This window comes from Durio zibethinus, chromosome 25, assembly GCF_047325235.1.
Source record: "Durio zibethinus cultivar Kanyao isolate XHJ-2024 chromosome 25, ASM4732523v1, whole genome shotgun sequence".
In the NCBI taxonomy this organism is placed as follows: domain Eukaryota; kingdom Viridiplantae; phylum Streptophyta; class Magnoliopsida; order Malvales; family Malvaceae; genus Durio; species Durio zibethinus.
In genome coordinates, this window is record NC_143186.1 from 1,385,268 (window position 1) to 1,412,578 (window position 27,311).

The 27,311-nt window shown below is 42.2% G+C and overlaps 2 non-coding genes and 5 pseudogenes across 2 annotated transcripts; all 7 read right to left on the bottom strand.

Annotated features, from left to right (window-relative positions):
- Positions 1-2,446: 2,446 nt before the first annotated feature.
- LOC149511463 (25S ribosomal RNA) lies at positions 2,447-5,628 on the bottom strand (annotated as a pseudogene).
- Positions 5,629-5,909: 281 nt separating this feature from the next.
- LOC149511464 (25S ribosomal RNA) lies at positions 5,910-9,281 on the bottom strand. The gene has a single exon (XR_016333877.1). It is a non-coding gene; the product is annotated as a 25S ribosomal RNA (ribosomal RNA).
- A 233-nt stretch (positions 9,282-9,514) lies between these two features.
- Positions 9,515-9,670, bottom strand: LOC149511465 (5.8S ribosomal RNA; annotated as a pseudogene).
- Positions 9,671-9,958: 288 nt separating this feature from the next.
- LOC149511466 (18S ribosomal RNA) lies at positions 9,959-11,735 on the bottom strand (annotated as a pseudogene).
- Positions 11,736-17,091: 5,356 nt separating this feature from the next.
- LOC149511467 (25S ribosomal RNA) lies at positions 17,092-20,462 on the bottom strand. Its single transcript, XR_016333883.1, has one exon. It is a non-coding gene; the product is annotated as a 25S ribosomal RNA (ribosomal RNA).
- A 223-nt stretch (positions 20,463-20,685) lies between these two features.
- LOC149511468 (5.8S ribosomal RNA) lies at positions 20,686-20,841 on the bottom strand (annotated as a pseudogene).
- A 257-nt stretch (positions 20,842-21,098) lies between these two features.
- Positions 21,099-22,897, bottom strand: LOC149511469 (18S ribosomal RNA; annotated as a pseudogene).
- Positions 22,898-27,311: the final 4,414 nt, after the last annotated feature.

The window sequence follows — 27,311 nt, forward strand, 5'->3', positions numbered from 1 at the left end:
TGCTGATGGTGTTTAAGGGAACTACCTGCACAAAGAGCCAGCATGTGTGGATGGTGGTCGAAGCGTGTGTCAAGACCAAAGGCCAACATATCCTGATGGTGGTCAAGGTATATGTATGTGTCATGGTCTACAAACTAGTCCACACCCAAGGGTTCTAGCAGGATAGGGTCTAATAACTAGGGGGACCAAGCCTGGAGGCCTATTGGATGCCCAGGTTATAGGGAACTAGCTCTAGTGGGACAGGGTTTGATAGCCAGGGGGACTAGACCTTAAGGCCTACAAAAGGCTCTAGTTGTAGGGAACTAGCTTGAAACAACGGTATGGGTAGTGATCGGGACTCAAGAGGCACAAGCACAGTGTTTATGTTTGTTAAAATTGAGCTACACCTAGGTGTGGGTACTGGTGAGCACTTATCTGAATTTACAAACCATAAAAATGGCATTGGCATGGCAGAAATATAAAAATGTGCTGAACCTAGCGAATGCCCGATCATGGTGCACATGGTGCATAGCCTTAGCCTAGGATACCCTTGCATAGTGTGCATGTTGTGTGGCCCGAGCCTAGGATACTCGCATGTGGTGTATAGCTCAGCATGTACCAATAGTGTTCAAGGGAGCTGCCCGTATAAGGGGTCAACGTGTGCTGATGGTTATCAAAGTATGTGCCAATAGTGGTCAAAGCATGTGTATGTATCACAGTCCACGAGCTGGTCCACACCTAGGGGTTCTAGCTAGAGAAGGTTTGAGAGCTAGGGGGCTAAGCCTGAAGGCCCAGGTCATAGGGAACTAGCCCGAAACGATGGTTTGGGTAGTGATCAAGTTTTTAGAGTCTCAAGCATGGTGTTTAGGTTTGGTAGAATTAAGCCAAGCCTAGGTGTGGACGCTGGTAAGCAATGTGCGATGTCATAGTTAACCCAAGTGTGGGCACTGTTGATCAAGGCATAGGTGCATGTTCAGACCCAGATGTAGGCATGCTTGAAAATAGTCATGGTTTGAATCAGATTTGCAGGTTTTAGAAGTCCTGGTACTATCGGACAATGTTTGACAAGCTAGAATTATGTTAAGAACTTGAGTTTTGTAGGCTGACTTCGATAAGCAGGGTCAATTCCATGTCCAAGGTTGCATAGAGTTTGGCTTAAGACTAGAGTCAGTGGCACATGCATCAAACGTTATTTGGTGCCAATGGCGATCAAGGGGTAGACAAGTGCCTTGGTTGGAAGGGTCATAGTACACAAGCAGCACCAAGTGCCAGCATCTACCAAAAGGGTGTCTAAGGCAACAACCGACACCAATGCTTGCTACCAAAGATGTGTCTGAGGCAACAACCTACACCATGAGCCCGCTTGAATGGATGGTGGTAGAAGAAATGCTCACACTAAGTGCTGGCATCAAGCGATGGTGTTTGAGGCAACATCTCACCTGTAACAAGGGGCTAGCATCTATTGATGGTGTCCAGGGCAACAATAAGCCAACATCTAGTAAAGGTGTTTGAGGTAACAACCTATCTGGATTAGGGGTCACCATGTGAAGGCAGGAAGAGTTTGAGGTAAGTGCTTACACTAAGGGTGAGCCTATCCCTATAACGAATACCAAAGGCATTCAGTTATCATTTACTTAGATGCTCGAGGGAGGAATGTCATCACCCAGGCAAATTAGTTACAATGGAGAACACCATTCATCACCAACCCTAGAGGGGTGCGATGTAAAAAGTTGAAATGAAAAAGCTTCAGTGAGTGTGAAGGGAAGAGGTACGAATCAAAGTGACAAAGGGCTTTTATGGTGCTCATCGTGAGGCTAGGAGTACATCATCGATAGTAGGGATGAGTAGACCAGTGCTCACCATAAGGCAGACATGAAGACCCAACCCTAGTTCCAATTATGAGCTTTTTAACTCCAACAACTTAAATATATGCAATTGGAGCTAGAATTACCATAGCTACTAGCACCAGACTTGCCCTCCAATGGATCCTCATTAAGGGATTTAGATTGCACTTATTCCAATTACTAGACTCATAGAGCCTGATCTTGTTATTTATTATCTCTACCTCCTCTTGTTAGCATTGGGTAATTTTCTTGCCTGCTACCTTCCTTGGATGTGGTAGCCATTTCTCAGGCTCCTTCTCTAGAATCAAACCCTAATTCTTCATCACCCATCACCACCATAGTAGGTCGTTATCCTACCATCAAAAGTTTATAGGGTAGAAATTTGAATGATGCATCACTTGCATAAAGACCATGCAATCCTTCGAGTTTCAGAATCATCAAAGCAATGGGTAAAGCCCATGTCAACGTTTTATCTAATAAATGCATCCCTTTCATAAGTTGGGGTTTGTTGCACATATTAGCTCTAGAATCACTATGATTATTCGAGTAGTAGATACAATCAAACAAACTATAACTGATATAATAAGGCATTCATAGTTTCATAGTCTGATTAGTTCATACTTACACATGTATGGCTTAATCTTTGAGATAAGCATGTGACTACTGGCAGGATCAACCAGGTAGCATTCCTTTGGGACTTTGGCATCGTATGGGCCTCAATGCACTGACTGAGTGGTAGAGAGAGCCAACATGAAGCAAAAGTGTCAAGCGTATGAAATGCATGGCATTTGGTTGTCATTTACTTAGGCACTAGAGGCACTCAGTCATAATTCAGTGCATAGTAACTTTACGCCATTGGCTTTTCAACCAAGCACGATGACCAATTATGCGAATAAATGGCTCCTCTCATACTAGGTTGAATTACTATTATGATGTTGCTATCAGTAGGGCAAAACTAACATGTCTAACGATAGTGTAAACCTAGCTCACATTCCCTATTAGTGGGTGAACAATCCAACCCTTGGTGAATTTTATTTAACAATGATAGGAATAGTCAACATCAAAGGATCAAAAAGCAATGTCACTATGAACGCTTGGCTGCCATAAACTAGTTATCCCTGTGGTAACTTTTTTGATAGCTTTAGCTTTAAATTTCAAAGGTTTAAAGGATCAATAAGCTACGTTTTCGTGGTTTATATTTGTATTAGAAATCATAATCAAATGAACTTTTACCCTTTTGTTCCAAATGAGATTTCTATTCTTGTTGGGCTCATCTTAAGACACCTGTGTAATCTTTTAATAGATGTGTTACCTTAGCCAAACTCCCCAATAGACAATGTCTTTGACCCAAATCGACCGATGAAGGCTGGTTGTGGGTCTAAAAGAAAGGCTCATGCCTTACCTCTGATTCACAAAATAAGTAAAATAATGTTAAAAGTATTGGTATTTCAATTTCACCTGAGGGCTTCCACTTATCTTACACCTCTCATGTCATTTCATAAAGTTGGAATAGAGTCAAGCTTAATAAGGTCATCTTTCCCCATTGATTCTACTAAGCCCGTTCCCATGGCTATGGTTTTGCTAGATAGTAGATAAGGATAGTGGGAATCTCATTAATCCATTCGTGCTTGTCACTAATTAGATGACAAGGCATTTGGCTACCTTAAAGGAGTCATAGTTACTCCCACTATTTACCCGTGCTTGTTGACTTTTTTCACTTTGACATTCAGAGCACTAGGCAGAAATCACATTGTGTGAGCATCCACATGGACCATCACAATGCTTTGTTTTAAATAAATAGTTAGATTCCCCTTGTCTGTACTAGTTCTAAGTCAATTGTTCATCACTTGGGGTAGGCCCCTAAGGGAACTATTCCTAGTCTGTCCCTTAATGACGCATGGTAACCCACTCTCATCATGGTAATAGCTCAAGCAGTGCATTGGTAGCCGATGAATTTGGAACTGGGAGCCCTATGCCTAGCCTTTAGGGCCAATCTTTTTCTTAAGATTACAGTTCCATTTTACCAACTTCCCTTACCAACATTGTTCCATCGACCAGAGGTTGTTCTTCTTGGCGACCTAATGTAGTTGAAAGTATGATTGGGCACAAATAGTACTCAATCCTTCAGATTTTCAAGGGTGATCGGGGTGCATTGAACACCACACAACAAGTGGTGCTCTTCTGGTCATTGGACCCTACCTCTTGCTAAGTCATTTCTAAGGTGGGCAAGCCGTAAAGTAGAAAAGATAACTCTTTCCAAAGCCCCTACTAACATCTTCAGACTCCCTAACATTGCTATCAGTCATCACGTCCTAGTTCAAGAATTTTAACCCAATTCCTTTTCAAAGCTCGCATTGGATGGGTTACCCCATCTCTTAAGATCAACTAACGCATGTGCAAGTACCACTTATGTGGTACCTTTTCCCTATTCAACCTTCAAAGTTCTTATTTGAATATTTGGTACTACCACTAAGATCTACATTACCAGCTGCTCTACCTAGGCTCGTGCCTTGGATTTTATGGTGACCACTGCCCTCTCTTACTCATCGGGGCTTGGCTCTTGCCCCGACAGTCGGGTTTAGGTGCGTGCTTAAGTGCCATCCATTTTTGGGGCTAGTTAATTTGGCAGGTGAGTTGTTACACACTTTTTAGTAGATTTTGACTTCTATAACCATCATTTTACTATCTTAATCGACCAACATCCTTTGTGTGTTCTAGCTTAGTGCATAGTTAGGTGTCGTATCCCAACTTTTGGTTCATCCCACATCACTAGTTTTGCTTTCACAAAATGGTCCACTTAGGGCTCTTGATTCAATGGCAATGCTCAATGAAGTAGCCGCACCATCCTACCTATTTGAAGTTTGAGAATAGGTCAAGGGCATTGCGCACCCAATGCCTCTACTTGATAAAACTCGCTAAGGGCTCCAGGAAACTTGAGGGAAACTTTGGAAGGAACTAGCTACTAGATGGTTCAATTAGTCTTTTGCTCCTATATCCAAGTTAGATGAATGATTTGCAAGTCAGTATGGTTGTGGGCCTCCACTAGAGTTTCTTTAGCTTTGCCATGCTCAGGCATAGTTCACCATCTTTTGGGTTTTGATAGGCATGCTCACATTCAAACCCTTCTCAGAAGATCAAGGTTGGTCAGTAGTGCACCCATGATGGATCCTGCTAATCAACTTCCTTGCATCTTATAGGTTTTCTAGCTTATTAGCTCACACACATGTCAAACTCTTTGGCTCATGTTTCAAGATAGGCAGGATAGGAAGCTTGTAGGTCAATGTTAAAAGCATGCAAGTGCTGGGGCATGCAGAGATGGTGTATGTTGCATTCCATGATCATGGCGATAACATCTCAATGGGCATATCGAAAGCTTGAGCTTAGGCTGCTACTGTGACCTACGTCTATCCATGCATCAAACCAATTAGTGGACTAGCTCTCATCATTCCACATCAAACTAGGGCACATTGCTGGCGACCATCCACTTCACTCCCAATAATTTCAAGGACTCTTTGACTCTATTTTCAAAGTTTTTTCATATTCCCCTCATGGCACTTGCTTGCTATAGATCTCTTGCCTGTATTTAGCCTTGGACAAAATTTACCACCCAATTAGGGTTGCATTCCCAAACAGCCTGACTCTGTAATTATCCGAGTAGTAGATACCATCAAATGAACTATAACTGATTTAATGAGACATACGTAGTTTCACAGTTTGAATTAGTTTATAGTACACATCCATGGCTTAATCTTTAAGACATGTATGACTATTGGTAGGATCAACCAGGTAGCCTTCTCTTGGGTCATTGGCACTATGTAGGCTTTAATGCACTAACCAAGCAATGAAGAGAGCCAACGCAGAGCACAAGTGTCAAGCATGTGAAACTCATGGCATCGAACCAACAAGGGCCAAGAGCCTGCACCCACAAAACGTTCTACATTGAAAAGCATGATCTAACATCTGTGCACCAATATAGCCATAAAGGTTTGGGTGGCACACTTGGGACACTAGGTATGATTAAGGTTTGACCCTAGCCCTTAAGGATACATAATGGAGAGGGCTTCAATGGGTGTGGAATATGAAGGGATGAATCGAAGTGACAAAGGGATGAATCTCAGTGGATCGTGGCAGTATGGCCACTCTACCACTTACAATACCTCATCACATATTTAAGTCATCTACAAAGGATTCTACCCACTGCTCGATGGGAATTAAGCTCAAAGATACCATATAGCTTGTCTGCCACTAGGGCTTCACCTACGACATGTGCCCTAGGTGGCCATGGGCCCCTACTATGGGTCAACAATTGGGTAGCGGGCACATGCATTACTTCTAGCTTGGATTCTAACTTGGAGGCATTTAGTCATAATCCAGCACATGGTAACTTCACGCCACTAGCTTTTCAACCTAGCACAATGACCAATTATGTGAATTAATGGTTTCTCTCATACTAGGTTGAATTACTATTGCGACGCTACCATTAGTAAGGTAAAACTAACTTATCTCATGATGATCTAAACCTAGCTCACATTCCCTATTGGTGGGTGAACAATCCAACACTTGGGGAATTTTGCTTTATAATAATAGGAAGAGCGGACATCAATGGATCAAAAAACAATGTTGCTATGAATGCTTGGCTGCTACAAGGTAGTTATCCTTATGGTAACTTTTCTGACACCACTAGCTTCAAATTTTAAAGGTCTAAAAGATTGATAGGCCACACTTTCACAGTTCATATTCATACTGGAAATCATAATCAAACAAACGAGCTTTTACCTTTTTGTTCTATATGAGATTTCTGTTCTCATTGAGCTCATCTTAGGACACCTATGTTATCTTTTAACAAATGTGCTGACCCTGCAAAACTCTTCAGCTGACAATGTTTTCCACCCCAATCAACCAACCATGGCTAGCCTTAGGTCTAAAAGAAAGGGTTGTGCCTTACCTCTGATTCACGGAATAAGTAAATAACATTAAAAGTAGTGGTATTTCAATTTCACCTAAGGGCTCCCACTTATCCTACACCTCCCACATCATTTCACAAAGTTATACTAGAGTCAAGCTCAATAGGGTCTTCTTTCCCCGTTGATTCCACCAAGCCCATTCCCTTGGTTGTGGTTTTATTGGATAGTAGAAAGGGATAGTGGGAATCTCATTAATCCATTCATGTATGTTGCTAATTAGATGATGAGGCATTTGGCTACCTTAAGAGAGTTATAGTTACTCCTGCTATTTACTCATGCTTGCTTGAATGTCTTCACTTTAACAATTAGAGGACTAGGTAGAAATCACATTACGTGAGCATCCATAGGGTCCATCGTAATGCTTTGTTTTAATTAAATAGTCAGATTCCCCTTATTCATACTAGTTATGAGTTAACTATTCATCATCTAGGGAAGGCCTTCGAGGGAACCATTCCAAGTCCATCTTCTAGTTAACAGCAGCAACCCAGTCTCACCATAGGAGTAGCATGGGCAATGCACTAGCAGTCGATGAGTTTGGGACTGTGACCCCCATGCCTAACCCTCAAAGCCAATCTTTTTCTCAAGGTTACAAATTCATTTTGCTAACTTCCTTTACGTACATTGTTCCATTGACCAAAGGCTACTTGATGCAGTATGAGAATGGCCAAGCATAGATGGCACTTGGTCCTCTAAATTTTCAAGGGCCACCAAGGGTGCATCAGACACCATGCAACATATGATGCTCTTTTGGCCATTAGACGTTTCCTTTGGCTAAGCTATTTTTAGGGTGGCCAAGCCATTAAACAGAAAAGATAACTCTTCTCGAGGCCTTTGCAGATGTCTCTGACTCACTAACATTGCCATCAACCGATGCATCCTAGTTCAAAAATTTTAACCTAATTTCGTTTCAAAGCTCACGTCAAATGTTGCTATCAGATGGGCTTTCCCTATCTTTTAGGATTGACTAACCCACATGTAAGTGGCATTCACAGGGAACCATTCCCCTTTTCAGCCTTCAAAGTTTTCATTTGAATATTTGTTACTACTACTAAGATCTACACTAATGGCCACTTTGCCTAGGCTCATGCCCTAGGTTTTATGGCAATCACCATACCCTCTTACTCATCGAGGCCTAGCTCTTACCCCGATAGTTGGGTATAGGTCACACACTTAAGTGCCATCCAATTTTAAGGCTAGTTGATTTAGCAGGTGAGTTGTTACACACTCCTTAGAGGATTTCAACTTCCATGACCACCTTCCTGTTATCTTAATTGACCAACACTCTTTATAGGTTTTAAGTTTGCTCATAGTTAGGCACTCTAACCCAGCTACTGGTTCATCCTACATCACCAATTTTGCTTTCCAAATATGGCCCACTTGAAGCTTTCAATTCCATGGCATAGCTTAATGAAATAGCCATGCCATCCTACTTATTTAAAGTTTGAGAATAGGTCAAGGGCATTGTGCCCCCGATGCCTCTAATCATTGGCTTTACTAAATACAACTCGTTAAGGGCTCTAGCTATCCTAAGGGAAACTTTGAAGGGAACCAGCTACTAGAGGGTTTGATTAATCTTTTGCCCTTGTATCCAAGTCCAACAAATGATTTGCATGTCATTATCACTGTGGCTCCACTAGAGTTTCCTCTAGCTTCACCCTATTCAGGCATAGGTCACCATCTTTTGGGTCTTGAGAAGCATGTTCACACTCAAATCTTACTCAGAAGATCAAGGTTGATTGGTGGTGCACCTATGAGGGATCTTACCAATTAGCTTTCTTACGCCTTACAATTTTCTAGTCTGGTGACTTAGACACATGTCAGAATCCTTGGTCTATGTTTTAATAAGGATCGAATGGGGAACCTGCAAGCTAATGTCAAGAGCACACGAGTGTTAGGGCATGTTGAGATGGGATATGCTGCATTCCATGATCGTAGTGATGACATCTCCATAGGCATATCAAAAGCTCAGGCTTGGGTCGCCATGGTGACCCATGTCAGTCCATGCCCTGAGTTGATCGACAGACCAGCTCTTGCCATTCCACATCTAACTGAGGCACATTGCTAGCCCCCATCTGCTTCTTTCATAAACATTTCAAGCACACTTTGACTCTTTTTCAAAGTCCTTTTCATCTTTCCCTTGCGGTACTTGTTTGCTATCAGTATCTCACCCATATTTAACCTTGAATGAAATTTACCATCCTATTGGGGCTACATTCCCAAACAACCTAACTTACAGGCAGTGCCTTTTGGTACGATAGGGTCCTAGCACAACACGGCTTTTACCCTCTTTGCTGCTTTTTTTGAAGGGACTTAGGCCTAGTCCACCACTGAAGACACTTCTTTAGACTACAATTTGGACATCGAGAGTGCTACATTCTTAAGCTGGGCGCTTCCCGATTCACTCATCGTTACTAGGGGAATCATGGTCAGTTTCTTTTCCTCCACTTATTGATATATTTAAACTCAGCTCATAATCTTTCCTAACCTAGGGTCATGATGCGAGCATTGATCGAGCGATCGATATGGGGGGTCGATAGGTTTGGATGGACAATGAGTGCCATCACTAGAAATGAGGCACACCGAGAGCTTTACCACTAACGATCATAGCAGTATCATTGCCAGGGACTTGTTTTTAGGCCAACCATGACCGATGAGATCACGGGAGGCCATCTTTCACCCCCTCACCTAAAGCCCAATGGGAGAGGGGTTAGAGGGGGCGATGATGCATGACACCCTGGCAAGTATGCCTTTAGACTAATGGCTTGGGGCACAACTTCCATTCAAAGACTCAATGGTTGACGATATTCTACAATTTTCACCAAATATCACATTTCGCTACATTCTTCATCAAAGTGAGACCTGAGATACCTATTGACAAGAGTTATTTTGGTTTTTTATGACGAAAAGAGTAGTAGTGCTGCCCATGCATGTACCACGAATGAGATAGTAAGGGTACATGCATTTTTTTTCATTTTAGTTCCTTGGCACGATTCATGTTAGGGGTTCATTATTTAGTCACAGGCAACAATGTTGATTGTTTCACCCCTCCAAGAGGTAAAATGAATGATCATCATACCTACTCGAGGTTGGAAAGGGTTGAGGTATGGAGGCACCCTCACCCCTTCAGTGTTTCTTTAATACGTTCATGGTTGTTCATTAAGTGGGTTTCAACAATGATCCTTCCATAGGTTCACCTATAGAAACCTTGTTACAACTTTTCCATCCTCTAAATGATAAGGTTTAGCGGACTTCTTGTCACATCTTGGGCAGTGAACCGTCTATGTTGCTATGATTTGAACACTTCATTGGACCATTTAATCAGTAAGAGCAATGAGCGGTGTGTACAAAGGACAAGGACATAGTCAATGTGAGCTGATGACTCATGCTTACTTAGAATTTCTTGTTGAAGACTAACAATTGCAATGATCTATCCCCATCACAATGAAATTTAATAGATTACCCAAGCCAGTCAGCCAAGGCTATAGACTCATTAAATACATTAGTGTAGCACACGTGTGGTTTAGAACATCTAAGGGCATCATAACCTATTATTATCTCAAACTTCCTTGGCCTAGGAGACCATAGTCCCTCTAAGAATATAGCCATGAAGGATCACCTTTGCGTAGATAATTAGTAGGTTAAGGTGTCATTTGTTAACAGAATTAACTACACAAATCACTCAAACAACTAAGAATGGGCATGCTCCACCACCCATAGAATCAAGAAAGAGCTCTCAGTCTATTTATCCTTACTATGTTTGGAGCTAGTAAGTTTCCCTATGTTGAGTCAAACTAAGCAATAGGCTCCACTACTAGTTGTGTCCTTCTATCAATTCTTTTAAGTTTAAGCCTTATGACCATACTCCCACTGAAACCCAAAGACTTTGATTTCTCTTAAGATGTTGGTAGAGTCCTACAAGTAACATCCATTGATCCCTGGTCGACATCGTTTATGGTTGAGACTAAGATTGTATTTGATCATCATCGAGCCCCCAACTTTCATTCTTGATTAATGGAAACATCCTGGGAAAGCAGTTGTTCACCTTTCATAAATCCAAGAATTTCACTTTTGACTTTCAAATACGAATATCCTCAATTGTCCTTGTTAATCATTACTTCGATCCTAAAGGCCAACAAAATAAGATCAAAATCCTATAATATTATCCCACACTAATGTATACAAGCATAGGCCTATTTTGAAAATGTCAAAGGAATGACCCAGCCAGTTAAGGCCAAAAGTGCATTACTAGTAGTACAAACAAGTAGACTGGTGCATATTGTGAGACAGACCAGATGACCCAACCCTAGTTTTAACTATAAGCTTTTTAACTACAACAACTTAAATATATGCTATTAGAGCTAGAATTACCATGGCTGCTGGCACTAAACTTGCCCTCCAATGGATCCTCATTAAGGGATTTACATTGCACTCATTCCAATTACTAGATTCATAAAGCTTGGCATTATTATTTATTGTCACTACCTCCTCATGTCAGGAATGGGTAACTTGCATGCCTCCTACCTTCCTTGGATGTGGTAACTATTTCTTAGGCTCCTTTTTTGGAATCAAACCTAAATTCTCCATCACCCATCACCACCATAGTAAGCCACTATCCTACCATCGAAAGTTGATAGGGCAAAAATTTGAATGATGCATTGTCGGCACAAAAGGTCATACGATCCATCTAGTTATTGTGAATCATTAGAGCAATAGGTAAAGCCCATATTGACCTTTTATCTAATAAATGCATCCCTTCTAGAGGTTGGGGTTTGTTGCACATATTAGCTCTAGAATTGCTATAGTTATTCACATAGTAGATGCCATCAAACAAAGTATAACTGATTTAGTGAGCCATTCATAGTTTCACAGTCTGAATTGGTTCATACTTACACATGCATGGCTTAATCTTTAAGACAAGCATATGACTACTAGTAAGATCAACCAGGTAGCATTCCTTTAGGGCATTGGCACTGCATGAGCCTCAATACACCAACTGAGCAATGGAGAGAGCCAGCTTAGAGCACAAGTGTCGAGCATGAGAAATGCATGGCATTATATGAACAAGGGCCAAGACTCATGCCCACAAAATATTCTGCATCTAAGAGCATGATCAAACACCGATGCACCAATATGGCCAAGAAGGTTTGGGTGGCACACTTGGGACATGGGCCATGATTGAGGTCCAATTCATAGCCCTTAAGGATAAAAGATAGATGATGAATGGCAAGACATCTAATTTCCATTTATTTAGGTATATAGCACAGGATCCCAATTATGCCCTTAGGGTATGATGACCACATAGAGGGAGATTGATGAGGGGCTGATAGTTTGATGCTTCTAGCATGAAGCCTACCGACACTCGCAACCATAGCACCACTCATATACCTATTTTGTACAAGTGGTAGCATCCATGCACACCGGTCCATAATGCATCCGATTGATTATTTGTCAAGCAAGCAAAGGAAACGATGTATAAGGCCAAGTCACAATCACTTGGCAAGGGAAAAACACGAGCAAGTGCCACGAGACTGCCCTTGCCATCTAACAAGCAATAACAGCATGACACCACCAATGCTCGGTTTGGCCAATACTGTACATACAAACTCCATTGTCAACACTTTGGAAGGATATTACCTGATTCAAGGACTTGTTCCTAGGGACTTAGGCAGCATCAGTTGTGTGCATAGGCTTGGCCAGGTGAAGGCATTTTTATGGTTGATGAGATGGGACCACAAGACTGCCAAATACCTAAGAGACTTGACTAGGCCAAGCTCGTGATCATAGTTTCTGTTGGCACCACCTTGTGAAGCCTTTGCCTAATTTAGGGACTTGGTCTAGGGTCTGGGGTAGTATTAGTCCCAGGCATGAGCTTTAGCTCGACATAGCTAAGCTTTTTTTCTACATGCACACAAATCGTCAGGGCCATAAGTGCCTGCGAGTCACTGAAGCAACCAGTTATCGAATAAAATTGCCAAAAAGCATGCATGGCCTAGATGTTACTCAAGGGATATTGCCATGGATGTACAAAATGACAGGCCCATCATGTAGTTTTACTCCCCACGCAGGGGAAAGAGGGGGGCTTGGACAACCACCCCCTAAAGAGCATGAGAGATTTTATAGATATGTTAGCAGTAGACATTAGAGTGTCTGAAATAAGGATACTTTTTTTCAAACAGGCATATCTTGTACCAAGGGTCCACAGGTGCCGATGGTGGTTGAGGCATGTGCTCGCACCAAGGCCTAAAATGTGGTGATGGTGTTTAAGGTAACTACCCGCACTAAGGTTCATCTTTTGCCAATATTGATCAAGGCATGTACCTACAGCAAAGGCTATCATGTACTAATGGTGGTAAAGGCAACTGTCCATACTAAGGCCTAGTATGTATCGATGGTGGTCTAGCATGTGTCGATGGTGGTCGAGGCAAGTACCCATACTAAAGGCCAAGTTATGCTAATAGTGGTCGAGGCAAGTGCCTGTACCAAAGGCCAGCTTATGCTAATGATGGTCGAGGCATGTGCCCATACCATGTGCCAGCATAGCCCATTGATGGTAGAGGCTTTGGCCAAAGTTTGATTCTAGGCCACGGTGCACATGCTAGGCTCAAGCATGTGCTAGTACTGTATTTTTTTACCTAGGGCACCTTCACCAGAGCATCATCAGAGAACTTGACCAGTAGCATTAGGGTTTCTAGCAAATGAGGATAGAGGTTAGTGTGTGTGTGTACATGATATGCAATGGGTGCTAGTCCTTAACCTCTATATTGGCTCATATCCCCTAAGGAACCTCGACAACTCACACCCCCTTAAAGAGCTTAAGAGCTTTTACTGATTTGTAGTCAGTAGCCATTCAAGTGTTTAAAATGGGGATGTTTTTTTCAAATGGCCATAAAATCTGCTACATTTTGACTTTTTAGTTGAATTTTTTTGTGGGTGCTAAAAAAATACAAGTATCACGTATACCAAATTTGGGGTCAAAACTCCTTTTAAAACATTTTTAAAAAATCTCAAATCGTAAAATTTTCAAAATCATGAAAAATAAAAAATGATTCATTTTGCCATGAAACTTCATATGAAGGCTTAAGGGACCATTACAAGAATTTACAAGCTTAAAAATAGTATTAGCATGGCAAAAATATGAAAATGTGCCTGAACCTACCTATTGCTCGATCATGGTGCATATGGTGCGCGACTTGGGCTTAGGATACCTGTACATGGTTGTGGCCCAGCATATGCCGATGGTGGTTTAAGCATGTGCTGAGACCAAGGGGCAACATGTCACAATGGTGGTCAAGCATGTGCATGTGTCACAGCTTAAGAGCTTTTATTGGTTTGTAGTCAGTAGCCATTCAAGTGTTTGAAATAGGGATGCTTTTTTCAAATGGCAATAAAATCTGCTACATTTTGACTTTTTAGTTGAATTTTTTTATGGGTGCTAAAAAAATATAAGGATCACGTATACCAAATTTGGGGTCAAAACTCCTTTTAAAACATTTTAAAAAAATCCCAAATCGTAAAACTTTCAAAAATCATGAAAAATAAAAAATGAGTCATTTTGCCATGAAACTTCATATGAAGGCATAAGGGACCATTACAAGCATTTACAAGCCTTAAAAATAGTATTGGCATGGCAAAAATATGAAAATGTGCTTGAAACTACCTATTGCCCGATCATGGTACACATGGTGCGTGGCTTGGGCTTAGGATACCTATACATAGTGTGTGGTCCAGCATATGCTGATGGTGATCTAAGCATGTGCTGAGACTAAGGGCCAACATGTCCCAATGGTGGTCAAGGCATGTGCATGTGTCACAGACTACAAGCTAGTCTAGGCCTAGGGGTTCTAGCTGGATAAGGTTCGACAACTAGAGGGACCTAGCCTTGAGGCCAACTAGAGGCCCATGTCATAGGAAACTAGCCTAAAATAGTGGTATGGGTAGTGATTGGGACTTAAGAGGCTCAGGCACAATGTTCATGCTTGGTAGAATTGAGATAGGCCTAAGTGCAGGCGCTGATGGATGCTTATATAAATTTACAAGCCATAAAAATGGCATTGGCATGGCAAAAATATGAAGATGGACTTGAACCCACTCATTGCCCAATCATGTCCATATGGTGTGCAGCTTAAGGTCGGGATACTTGTGCATGGTGTGCATCCTAACATCTACCAATGTTATTCAAGGTAACTACCTACACAAAGGACCAACATATGCCGATGGCAATCGAAGCATATGCTAAGACCAAGGGCCAACATGTCCCATTATTGGTCAAGGTATGTGCAGTGTCATAGTCTGCAAGCTGGTCCATGCCCGAGTTCTAGCAGGACAGGGTTTGATAGCTAGGGGAAACTAGGCCTTAAGTCTTAATAAAAGCCCAAGTCATAAGGAACTAGCCTAGAACAATGGTATAGGTAGAGATCAGGATTGAAGAGGCTTCGGCATGGTGTTTATGTTTAGTAGAATTGAGCCAAGCCTAGGTACAGACACTGGTGAGCACATATATGAATTTACAAGCCATAAAAATGGAATTTGTATGGTAGAAATATGAAGATGTGCTAAACCCACCCAGTGTTCGGTCATGGTGCACATTGGTGCATAACTCAAGCCTTGGATACCCATGCATGGTATGCACCCCAGCATATGCCAATGGTGTTTGAGGGAACTACCCACATAAAGGCCCAGCATGTGCCAATGGTGGTCAAAGCATATGTTGAGACCAAGGGCCAACATGTTTTGATGGTGGTCAAGCCATGTGCATGTGTTATGGTCTGCAAGTTGGTCCACACCTAGGGGTTCTACAGGATAGGGTTTGATAGCCAGGGGGACCAAGCCTTGAGGCCTACTAAATGCCCAAGTTATAGGGAACTAGCCTAAAATATTGGTATAGCTAGTGATCAAGACTTATGAGGCTTAGGCATGATGTTCACGTTTGACAGAATTGAGCCAGGCCTTGGTGCAGGCACTGGTGAGTGCTTATATAAATTTGCAAGCCATTAAAATGGCATTGGCATGGAAAAAATATGAAGATGTGCCTGAACCCTCCCCTACCTGATTGTGGTATGCATGGTGCATGGTTTAAGGCTAGGATACTCGAGTGTAGTGTATGACCCAACATGTGTCGATAGTGTTCAAGGGAACTACCCACACAAAAAGCCAGCATGTGTTGATGGTGGTCAAAACATAAGCCAAGACCAAGAGCCAGCATGTCCCGATGATGGTCGAGGGTATATGTATGTGTCATGGTTTGCATGCTAGTTGATGCCTAGGGGTTTTAGCAGGACAAGGTCTGTTAGCTAGGGGGACTAGGCCTTAAGGCTTACTGGAGCCCCAGGTCATAGGGAACTAGGAGAAAACAATGGTATAGGCAATGATCAAGACTTCGGAGTCTTAGGCACGGTGTTCAAATTTGACATAATTAAGCCAAGCCTAGGTGTGAGCACTAGTGAGTGATACACAGAAGCACAATCGACCTAGGTGTAGGCACTGATGATCGAGGTACAGGCGTATGGTCAAACCAAGGTATAGGCATGCCTGAATACAATGATGGTTCATATCAAATTTGTGAGCTTCTAAAAGGCTTGGTACTATAAGAGAATGTTTGATAAGCTGGAATTATGTTGAGCATTTTTATTTTGTAGGCTAAATTAGGCAGGTAAGTGGATTTTTTATCCAAGGCAACTGGAGTATGGCTTAAGACAAGAGCTGGTGACACATGCACCAAGCATTATTTGGTGTAGATGGCGATCGAGGGGCAAACAAGTGCCTTAGGTGGGAGGGTCACAATTCACTTGCTGCACCAAATGCTAGCATCTATAAAAAGGTGTTTGAGGTAACAACCTGTACCAAGTGCTGACATCTACTAAAGATGTGTTCAAGGTAGCAACCCATGCCAAAAGCCTATTTATGCTAATGGTGGTTGAGGCAAGTGCCCATACTAAGTGTCAACATCTAGCGATGGTGTCAGAGGCAACATCCCACCCACACCAAGGGGCCAGCATCCATTGATGGTTTTTGAGGCAACAATGGGCCAGTAGTTGGTGATGGTGTCTAAGGCAATAACTTGCCCACACCAAGGGCTAGTGTGTGAAGGTAGGAGGAGTTTGAGGCAAGTGCTTATGCCAAAGGTAAGCCCATGCTTACAATGACTGCTACGGGCATTTGGTTGTTGTTGACTTGGACGTTTGAGGGAGGGATGTCATCACCCGAGCAAATCGATTGCATCAAAGAACTTCATTCATCCTCAACCCCAAAAAATGGTGTAAAAAAATGAAGTGAGAGGACTTTGCTGGGTGTGGAGAGGTGAAGGGATGAATTAAAGCAAAAAAGGGTTGAATCTTAGTGGATCATGGTAGTAAGGCCACTTTACCACTTACAATACATTGTCACATATTATTTGTAAAGGATTTTGCCCACTACTCGGTGGGAATTGAGCTCCAAGTAAGCTTGCGCGGCTTGTCTACCACTAGGGTTGCACCTCAAACACATGCCCATGGTGGCCATGGGCCCTTACTATGGGTTGACAATTGGGCGATGGTCACATGCATCACTTTTGGCCTGGATTCTGACTTAGAGGCATTCAGTCATAATCCAACCCATGGTAGCTTCATGCCACTAGCTTTTCAACCAAGTGTGATAATTGTCTGAATCAACAGTTCCTCTCGTACTAGGTTGAATTACTATTGCAATGCTGCCATCAATAGGGCAAAACTAACCTATCTCACGATAGTCTAAACCCAACTCACGTTCCCTATTAGTGAGTGAACAATCCAACACTTGGTGAATTCTACTTTATAATGATAGAAAGAGCCAACATCGAAGGATTAAAAAACAACATCGCTATGAACGTGTGGCTGCCCCAAGGCAGTTATCCCTATGGTAACTTTTTTAACACTTCTAGCTTTAAATTCCAAAGGTTTAAAAGATCGATATGCCATCTTTCATAGTTTCTATTCATACTAGAAATCAAAATCAAATGAACTTTTACCTTTTTGTTTCATAGGAGATTTCTATTCTTGTTGAGCTCATCTTAGGGCACCTATGTTATCTTTTAATAGATGTACCACCCAAGCCAAACTCCCCACCTGATAATGTCTTCTATCTAGATTAACTAATTGAGGCTAGCCTTGCATCCAAAAGAAGGGGTTATGCCCCATCTCTAATTCACAGAATAAGTAAAATAACATTAAAAGTAATGGTATTTCAATTTTGCCTGAGGGTTCCCACTTATCCTACACCTCTCAAGTCATTTCATAAAGTCAGACTACAATCCAACTCGACAAGGTCTTCTTTCCCCGTTGATTTCATGAAGCCTATTGCCTTGGCAGTGGTTTCATTGGATAGTAGACAGGGATAATGGGAATCTTGTTAATCCATTCATGCACATTACTAAATAAATGATTAGGCATTTGGTTACCTGAAGAGAATCATAGTTACTCATGTTGTTTACCCATGCTTGGTTGAATTTTTTCACTTTGATAGTCAGAGCACTGGACAGAAATCACATTACATGAGCATCCCTAAGGACCATCGCAATGCTTTATTTTAATTAAACAATCGAATTCCCCTTGTTGACACCAGTTTTATGTTAACTATTTGTCACCCTGGAAAGGCCCTTAAGGGAGTCATTCTCGATCCATCCCTTGGCCTACACGGGACAACCCCATCTCGCCATAAGAGTAACTTGAACAGTGCACCGATAGTTAACGAGTTTGAGATAGGACCCCTATGGCTAGCCCTTAGAGCCAATCTTTTTCTTGAGGTTATAGATCTATTTTGTCGACTTCCTTTGCCTACATTATTCCATCGACCAAAGGCTATTCACCTTAGAGACCTGATAAGGTTATGAGTACAATCAGGCATGGATGGCATTCAGTCCTATAGATTTTCAAGGGTTGTTAGAGGCATACCAGACACACGACATGACATATGGTACTATTTTGGCTGTTGGACCCTATCTTTGGTTGAGCCGTTTCTAGCAAAGGTAGGCCATTAAATAGAAAAGATAGCTCTTTTCAAGCATCCTGTCAATGTCTCTGGACTCCTTAATGTTGCCATCAGCCACTGCATCCCTAATTCAAGAATTTTAACCTAATTTCCTTTTGAAGCTCATGCCAAATGCAGACGGGGTTCCTCTATCTCTTAGGATCAACTAACCCATGTGTAAGTGCCATTCACATGGAACCTTTCCCTTCTTCAACCTTTGAAGTTCTCATTTGAATATTTGTTGCTACCACCAAGTTCTATAGTGACAGTCACTTTTCTAAAGCCCACACCTTGGTTTTTGTAGTTACCACTGTGATCCCTACTCAATAGGGCCTGGCCCTTGCCTTGATGGCTCAGTATAGGTTGTGTGCTTAAGCACCATTAATTTTTATGGCTCGTTGATTCGACAAGTGAGTTGTTACACATTCCTTAGTGGATGTCAACTTTCATGTCAATCGTCCTATTATCTTAATCAACTAACACCTCTTACAGGTTCTAGTTTGGTGCACTATTAGGCATCGTAACCTGGTTTCCAATTCATCCTGCATCACCAGTTTTACTTACCAAAAATGGCCGTCTTAGAGCTCTCAATTTCGTGGCATTGCTCAACAAAGCAATCGTGCCATCCTAACTTTTTAAAGTTTGAGAATAGGTCAAGGGCGTTGCACCATCGATGCCTCTAATCATTGGCTTTACATGATAGAACTCACTAAGGGCTCTAGCTATCTTAAGGGAAACTTCAAAGGTAACCAGCTACTAAACGGTTCGATTAGTCTTTTGACCCTATACCCAAGTCAAATGAATATTTTCATGTTAGTATAACTATAGGCCTCCACCAAAGTTTCCTTTAGCTTTGCCCTACTCTAGCATAATTCACCATCTTTTAGGTCATGATAGGCATGCTCACACTTAAACTCTTCTCAGAAGATCAAGGTCTGATGGCAATGCACCTGTGAGAGATCCTGTCGATCAGCTTATTTATGCTTTATGGGTTTTCTAGCCCATTGACTTGCACACATGTTAGACTTTTTAATCCATGTTTTAAGACAAGTCGGATGGGGAGCCCGTAGGCTAATGCTGGGAGCATGTTAGTGCCAGGGCATGCCGAGATGGCATGTGCTATATTCCATGATTGTGACCATGAAATCTCTACTGAAATATCAAAAGCCTAAGTTTGGGCCACCATTACGACCCACGTTAGTCCATGCCTCAAGCCGATCAGCATACCAGCTCTCATCTTTCCACATCTAATAGAGGTGAATCATCGACCCCCATCCACTTTTTTTTCAACAATTTCAAGCACTCTTTAACTTTTTTTTCAAAGTCCTTTTCATTTTTCACTCATGGTACTTGTTCGCTATTAGTCTCTTGCCTATATTTAGCCTTGGATAGAATTTACCACCCGATTAGGGTTGTATTCCTAAACAACCTGACTCATAAATAGTGCTTATGGTGCAATAAGGTCTAGGCATAAGGGGGCTCTACCCTCTCTGATGCCCTTTGTTAGGGGACTTGGGCCCAGTCTGCCATTGAAGACACTTCTCTAGACTACAATTTGGATGTTGAAGGCACATGATTCACAAGCTGGGCTCTTTCCAGTTTGCTTGCCATTACTAAGGGAATCCTAGTAAGTTTCTTTTCCTTCAATTATTGATATGCTTAAACTTAGTAGGCAATCCTACCTAACTTGGGGTTGTGATGTGATTATCGATTGAGTGATGTCAGGGGTCTAAATGGACAATGAGCACACATCACTAGAGATGAGGCACATCAAGAGCTTTACCCCCAATGGTCATAGTGCTATCGTTGCTAGGGACTTGCTTTTGGGTTAACCATGACTAACGAGATGGCAAGAGGCCATATTCTAGCCCTCTTCACTCGAAGCAGATGGGCAGAGAGTAAAAGGGGGTGATGATGCATGACACCTAGGTAAGTGTGCCCTAGGACTAGTGGTTTGGGGCACAACTTTTGTTCAAAGACCCAATGATTGATAGGATTAAACACTTCACACCATGTATCGCATTTTGCTATGTTCTTCATTAATGCGAGAGCCAAGATGTTCGTTGCTGACACTCATTTTGTTTTTCATGAGAAAAAGAGTCACGATGCCGCCTGTGCATACACCACAAATGGGATGGTGATGGCGATGGCACATGCACTCTTTTTCATTTTAGTTCCTTGGCACGGTTTGTGCCGAGGGTGACAACGCCGATCATTTCTACATAAAAGATGGAATGAAGAGGTCATCACGCTAACATTGGGCAAAAAGGCACCCTTACCCCCTTAATGTTTCATTAATGTGTTTTCGGGTTATTCATTGAGTGGGTTTCAACAATTATCCTTTTGTAGGTTCACCTATGAAAACCATGACTTTTCCTTTCTCTAAATGATAAGGTTTAGTGGACTTCTTGTGACATCATGGCCAGTGAACTATCCACGATGCCATAATTTGAACATTTAACCAGACCATTCAATTAGTAGGAGTGACGAGTGGTGTGTATAAAGGACAAGGATGTGGTCAACGCGAGCTAATGACTCGCACTTACTAGTAATTTCTCATTGAAGACCAACAATTGCAACGATCTATCCCCATCACGATGAAATTTCAAAGATTACTTGGGCCTATCGACTAAGGCTATAGACTCATAGAATACATTAGTGTAGTAAGTGTGCGGCCTAGAATATCTAAAGGCATCACAAACCTATTATTGCCTCAAACTTTGTTGGCCTATACGACCATAGTCCCTCTAAGAAGCTAGCCATGAAGGATCATCTCTATATAGCTAGTTAGCATGTTGTGGTCTCGTTCATTAACAAAATTAACCAGACAAATCACTCCACCTACTAAGAATGGCCGTGCACCACCACCCATAGAATCAAGAAAGAGCTTTTAGTCTATCAATCCTTCTATGTTTGGACCTAGTAAGTTTCGCCATGTTGAGTCAAATTAAGTCATAAGCTCCACTCTTGGTGGTGCCTTTCCATCAATTCCTTTAAGTTTCAAACTTGTGACCATACTCCCTTTGAAACCCAAAGACTTCGATTTCTCATAAAGTGCTGGCAGAGTCTTAAAAGTAACATTCGTCAATCCTTAGTGTACATCGTTTATGGTTGAGACTAGGATGGTATCTGATCATCTTCGAGCCCTTAACTTTTGTTCTTGATTAGTGAAAACATCCTTGGCAAATGCTTTTGTAGTTGTTTATCTTTCATAAATCTAAGAATTTCACCTCTGACTATGAAATATGAGTGCTCCCAACTATCCCTATTAATCATTATTTTGATCTTAAAAGCCATCACAATAGGACCGAAATCCTATGATGTTATCCCATGCTAATGTATACAAGCATAGGCCTGCTTTGAGCACTTTAACTTCTTCAAAATAATAGTGCCAAAGGAATGACTCAGTTATTTAAGGCCAAGAGTGCCTCATCGATAGTAGGGATAAGTATACCAGTGCTTATCATGAGGTAACTAGATGACCCAACCCTAATTCTAACTATGAGTTTTTTAACTGCAACAACTTAAATATATGCTATTGGAGCTAGAATTACTATAGCTACTCGCATTAAACTTACCTTCTAATGGATCCTCATTAAGGGATTTAGATTGTACTCATTCTAATTACCAAACTTATACAGCCTGGTATTGTTGTTTATTGTCACTATCTCCCTATGTCAAGATTGGATAATTTGCATGCCTACTGCCTTCCTTGGATGTGGTAGCCATTTCTCAAGCTTTCTCTCCAAAATCAAACCCTAATTCTCGATCACCTGTCAGTACCATAGGAGGCCACATCCTACCAAGAAAAGTTGATAGGGTAGAAATTTGAATGATGCATCACTAATGGAATGGCTGTGCGATCCATTGAGTTATCTTGAATCCTTGAGCAATGGGCAAAGCTCACCTCGACCTTTTATCTAATAAATACATCCTTTTCAGAAGTCAGGGTTTGTTGCATGTATTAGCTCTTGAATTACTATAGTTATCCGAGTACTGGATACCATTAAACAAACTATAACTGATTTAATGAGCCATTCACAATTTCACTATCTAAATTAGTTCATACTTACGCATGCATGGCTTAATCTTCGAGGAAAGCATATGACTACTAGTAGGATCAGCAAGGTAGATTCCTTTAGGACATTGGCATCATGTGGGCCTCAATGCATCGAACAAGCGGTAGAAAGAGCCAACATGAGGCACAAGTGTCGAGCATGTGAAATGCATGGCATCAGACAAACAAAGGCCAAAAACCCATTCCCATAAAATGTTCTGCATCCGAGAGCATGATCAAACACCCGTGAACCATTGTGGCCCTGGAGGTTAAGGTGGCACACTTGGGATATGAGGCACGATTGAGGTCTAATCCATAGCCCCTAAAGACACAAGATGGATGAGAAATGGCAAGACATCTGGTTTCCATCGATTTAGGTACACAGCATAGGATCCTAATTGCACCCTTAGGGTATGATCACCATATGAGAGGAGATTAAAAAGGATAATGGGCCAATAATTCAATGTATCGAGCATGGAGCCTGCCAACACGTGCAATCACAGCACCACTCATATGCCTATTGTATACAAGTGTGAACATCCATGCATATCAATCCACGATGTACCCAATCAACTACTTGATGAGTGAGCAAAACAAATGACATACAAGGCCATGCCACAACCACTTGGCACAGGAAAAACACAAGCAAGGGCCACAAGACTACTGTTGCCATCCAACAAGCAACAACGGTGTGACACCACCAATGCTTATTCTGGCTAAGACCACACATGTAAATTTTCCTATCAACACCCCAAGAGGACATTACCTAATTCAGGGACTTGTTCCTAGAGCCTTAGGCACATTGACTTCATGCATGGGCTTGGCCAAACAAAGCATTTTTGTGGTTAACAATAAGAGACCATGCGACTACCAAATACCATAGAGACTTTGCTAGGCTAAGCCCATGACCGTAGCTTCTATTTGCACCACCCATGGAGCCATTGCCTAATTCAAGGACATGGTCTGGGGTTTAGGGTAGCATCAGCCATAGGCACAGGCTTAACCTTAGCATAATCGAGCCCCTATTTTGCATGTACGCCAATCTGTCAAGGCCATGGGTGCCTATAGGTCACAAAGCAACCAATCACTAGACAAAATGGCTAGAAGGCATGCACAGCTTGGATTTCACTCCAGGGATGTTGCCATTGATGTACACAATAATAGACCCATCATGCACACCTACTCTTTCCATGGAGGGGAGAAGGGGGGCGAACAACCACCGCCTAAAAATGCTAGCAATTGACATTAAAGTGTCTAAAACAGGACACTTTTTTCAAATAGGCATATCCCACACCAAAGATCTACAGGTATCGATAGTGGTTGAGATATGTGCTCACACGAAGGCCTAGCATATGGCAATGGTGTTCGAGGTAACTACCCATAACAAGGGCCATCTTCTACCAATGCTGATTGAGGCATATGCCCATACCAAGTCTAGATTATGTCGATGCTCATCGAGGTATGTGCTCGTACCAAGGGCCAACATGTGTTGATGGTGGTAAAGGCAAGTGCTCGCACCAAGGTCTAGTATGTATCAATAGTGGTCTAGTATATGATGATGGTGGTAGAGGTAAGTGCCAATACTAAGGCCCAACTTGTGTTGATAGTGGTTAAGGCAAGTGTCCATACCAAATGCCAACTTGTGCCGATGATGGTCGAGGCATGTTCCCTCACCATACGCTAACATGGGCAGTTGATGATTAGGCTTTGGTCAAAGTTTGATTTTGGGCCATGGTGTACATGCTTGGCTAGAGCAATGCTGGTGCCATATTTTTTTGCCTAGGGCACCATCACCAGAGCATTGTTGGAGAACCTAACTAGTAGCATTAGGGTGTTTTGGTGATTGGGGCTGGGGGTGTACGCACATTATGTGCAATGGTTGGAGCTCTTTGGCCCTTATATTGGTCCCCTATCCCCCAAGAAACCTCAAGAACTCCCTCTTTAAAGAGCGTAAATGCTTTTATAGGTTGGTAGCCAGTAGTCATTCAAGTGTTTGAAATGGGGGCACTTTTTTTATATGGCCACAAAATCTTCTACACTTCAATCTTTTAGTTGAATTTTTTTACAAATGTTAAAAAAATTACAAGGATCACATGTACCACATTTAGGGCCAAAACTCCTAAAAAAATTTTAAAAAATGTTGAAAATTTTTTTTCAAAAATTATGAAAAATAGACTATGAATCATCTATCCATGAAACTTTAGATGAAGGCTTAGAGGGCCATTATATAAATTTACAAGCCATAAAAATGGCAATGGTATGGCAAAAAAATGAAGATGTGCTTGAACCCACTTATTACCCGATCGTGGTACATATAATGCATGGCACAGGCTCAAGATACTCACATGTTGTGCATAGCCTAGCATGTACCAATGGTGTTCAAGGGAACTACTTGCACAAAAGGCCAGCATATGCTAATGGTGGTTAAAGCATGTGCTAAGACCAAGGGCCAAAATGTCCCGATAGAGGTTAAGGCACGTGCATGTTTCACGAACCACAAGCTGGTCCAAGCCTCAGGGTTCTAGCAAGATAGGTCTGATAGCTAGGGGGACCAAGCTTTGAGGCCTAGGTAGCACGCAACTAGTCTAAAATAATGGTATAGCTAGTGATCGAGACTTAAGAGTCTCAAGCACGGTGTTCATGTTTGACAGAATTAAGACAAGCCCAAGTGCGAGTGCTAGTTAGCACTTATATGAATTTACAAGTCACAAAAATGGCATTGGCATGGCAAAAATATGAAGATGTGCGTGAACTCACCCACTACCCAATCAAGGTGTGCATGGTGCATAGCCTAAGCCTAAGATACTTGTGCGTGGTGTGCACCTCAGCATATGCCAATGAAGTTTGAGGGAACTACCGGCATAAAGGGCTAACATGTGTTGATGGAGGTTAAAGTATATGTTGATAAAGGTCAAAGCATGTGTCGAGACCAAGGGCAAGCATGTTTCAAAGGTAGTCGAAGCATATGCATGTGTCATAGTCTGTAAGCTAGTCCACACCTAGAGGTTCTAATGGGACAAGGTTTGACAGCTAAGGGGACTAGGCCTTAAAGCCTATTGAAGGCCCAGGTTATGGGGAACAAGCCTAGAAAAATGGTATTGGCAGTGATTAGGACTTAAAAAGCTTAGGCACAGTGTTCATGTTTGGTAGAATTGAGCTAGGCCAAGGTACGAGTGCTAGTTAACGCATATATGAATTTGCAAGCCATAAAAATGGCATTGGAATGGTAAAAATATGACGATGTACCTGAACCCACCCATCCCAGTTGTGGTGCACATGGTGCATGAGCCAAGCCCAGGATACCTATGCATGGTGGGTGCTCCAGCATATGCTGATGGTGTTCGAGGAAACTACCCACACAAAGTGTCAGCATGTGTCGATGGCAGTCGAAGCATGTGCTGAGATCAAGGGCCAACATGTCCCGATGGTAGTTGAGGCGTGTGCATCTATCATGGTCCTCAAGTTGGTTCGTGCCTAAGGGTTTTAGTAGGATAGGGTTTTATAGCTAGAGGGACCAGGCCGTGAGGCCTACTGGAGGCACAGGTCACAAGGAACTAGCCCCAAATAGTGGTATGGGCAGTGATCAAGACTCAAGTGGCTCAAGCACAATGTTCATGTTTGGCATAATTGAGCCAGGCCCTGATGCGGGTGCTGGTGAGTGCATGTATGAATTTATAAGCCATAAAAATGGCATTGGCATGGCAAAATTTTGAAGATGTGCCTGAACCCACCCATTGCTTGGTCATGGTGAGTATGGTGCTTAACCCAAGCCTAGAATACTCACGCATGGTATACGGCCTAACATATACTGATGGTGTTTGAGGGAATTGCCTACATAAAAGGCCAGTATATGCCAATGGTGGTCGAAGCATATGCTGAGATCGTGGGCCAACATGTTCCAATGGTGGTCAAGGTATGTGTATGTGTCACAGTCTACAAGCTAGTCCATGCCTAGGGTTCTAGTAGGACAAGGTCTAATAGCCAGTGGGACCATTCCTCGAGGCATACTAAAGGCCCAGGTCATAGGTAACTAGCTTGAAACAATGGTATGGGCAGTGATCAAGACTTCAAAGTTTGAGCCATAGTGTTTAGGTTCGATAAAATTAAGCCAAGCCTAGATGCAGGTCCTGGTGAGTGATGTATGGGGACACAGTCAGGCCCAGGTACAAGTAATAATGATCGAGGTGCAAGCACATGGTTAGACCTAGGTGTGAGCATGCCTAAACACAGTCATAGTTCAGATCAAATTTATGGGCTTCTAGAAGGCTCGCTACTACAAGATAATGTTTGACAAACTGGAATTATGCTGAGCACTTGAGTTTTGTAGGTTGATTTAGGTAGGCAGAGTCAATTCCCTATCCAAGGATACATAGAGTTTGGCTTACAACTAAAGTTGGTGACACATGCAATAGCATCATTTGGTGCCAATGGTGATCAAGGGATAGACAAGTGCCTTAGGTCAGAGGGTCATGCTACACATGTCGCACC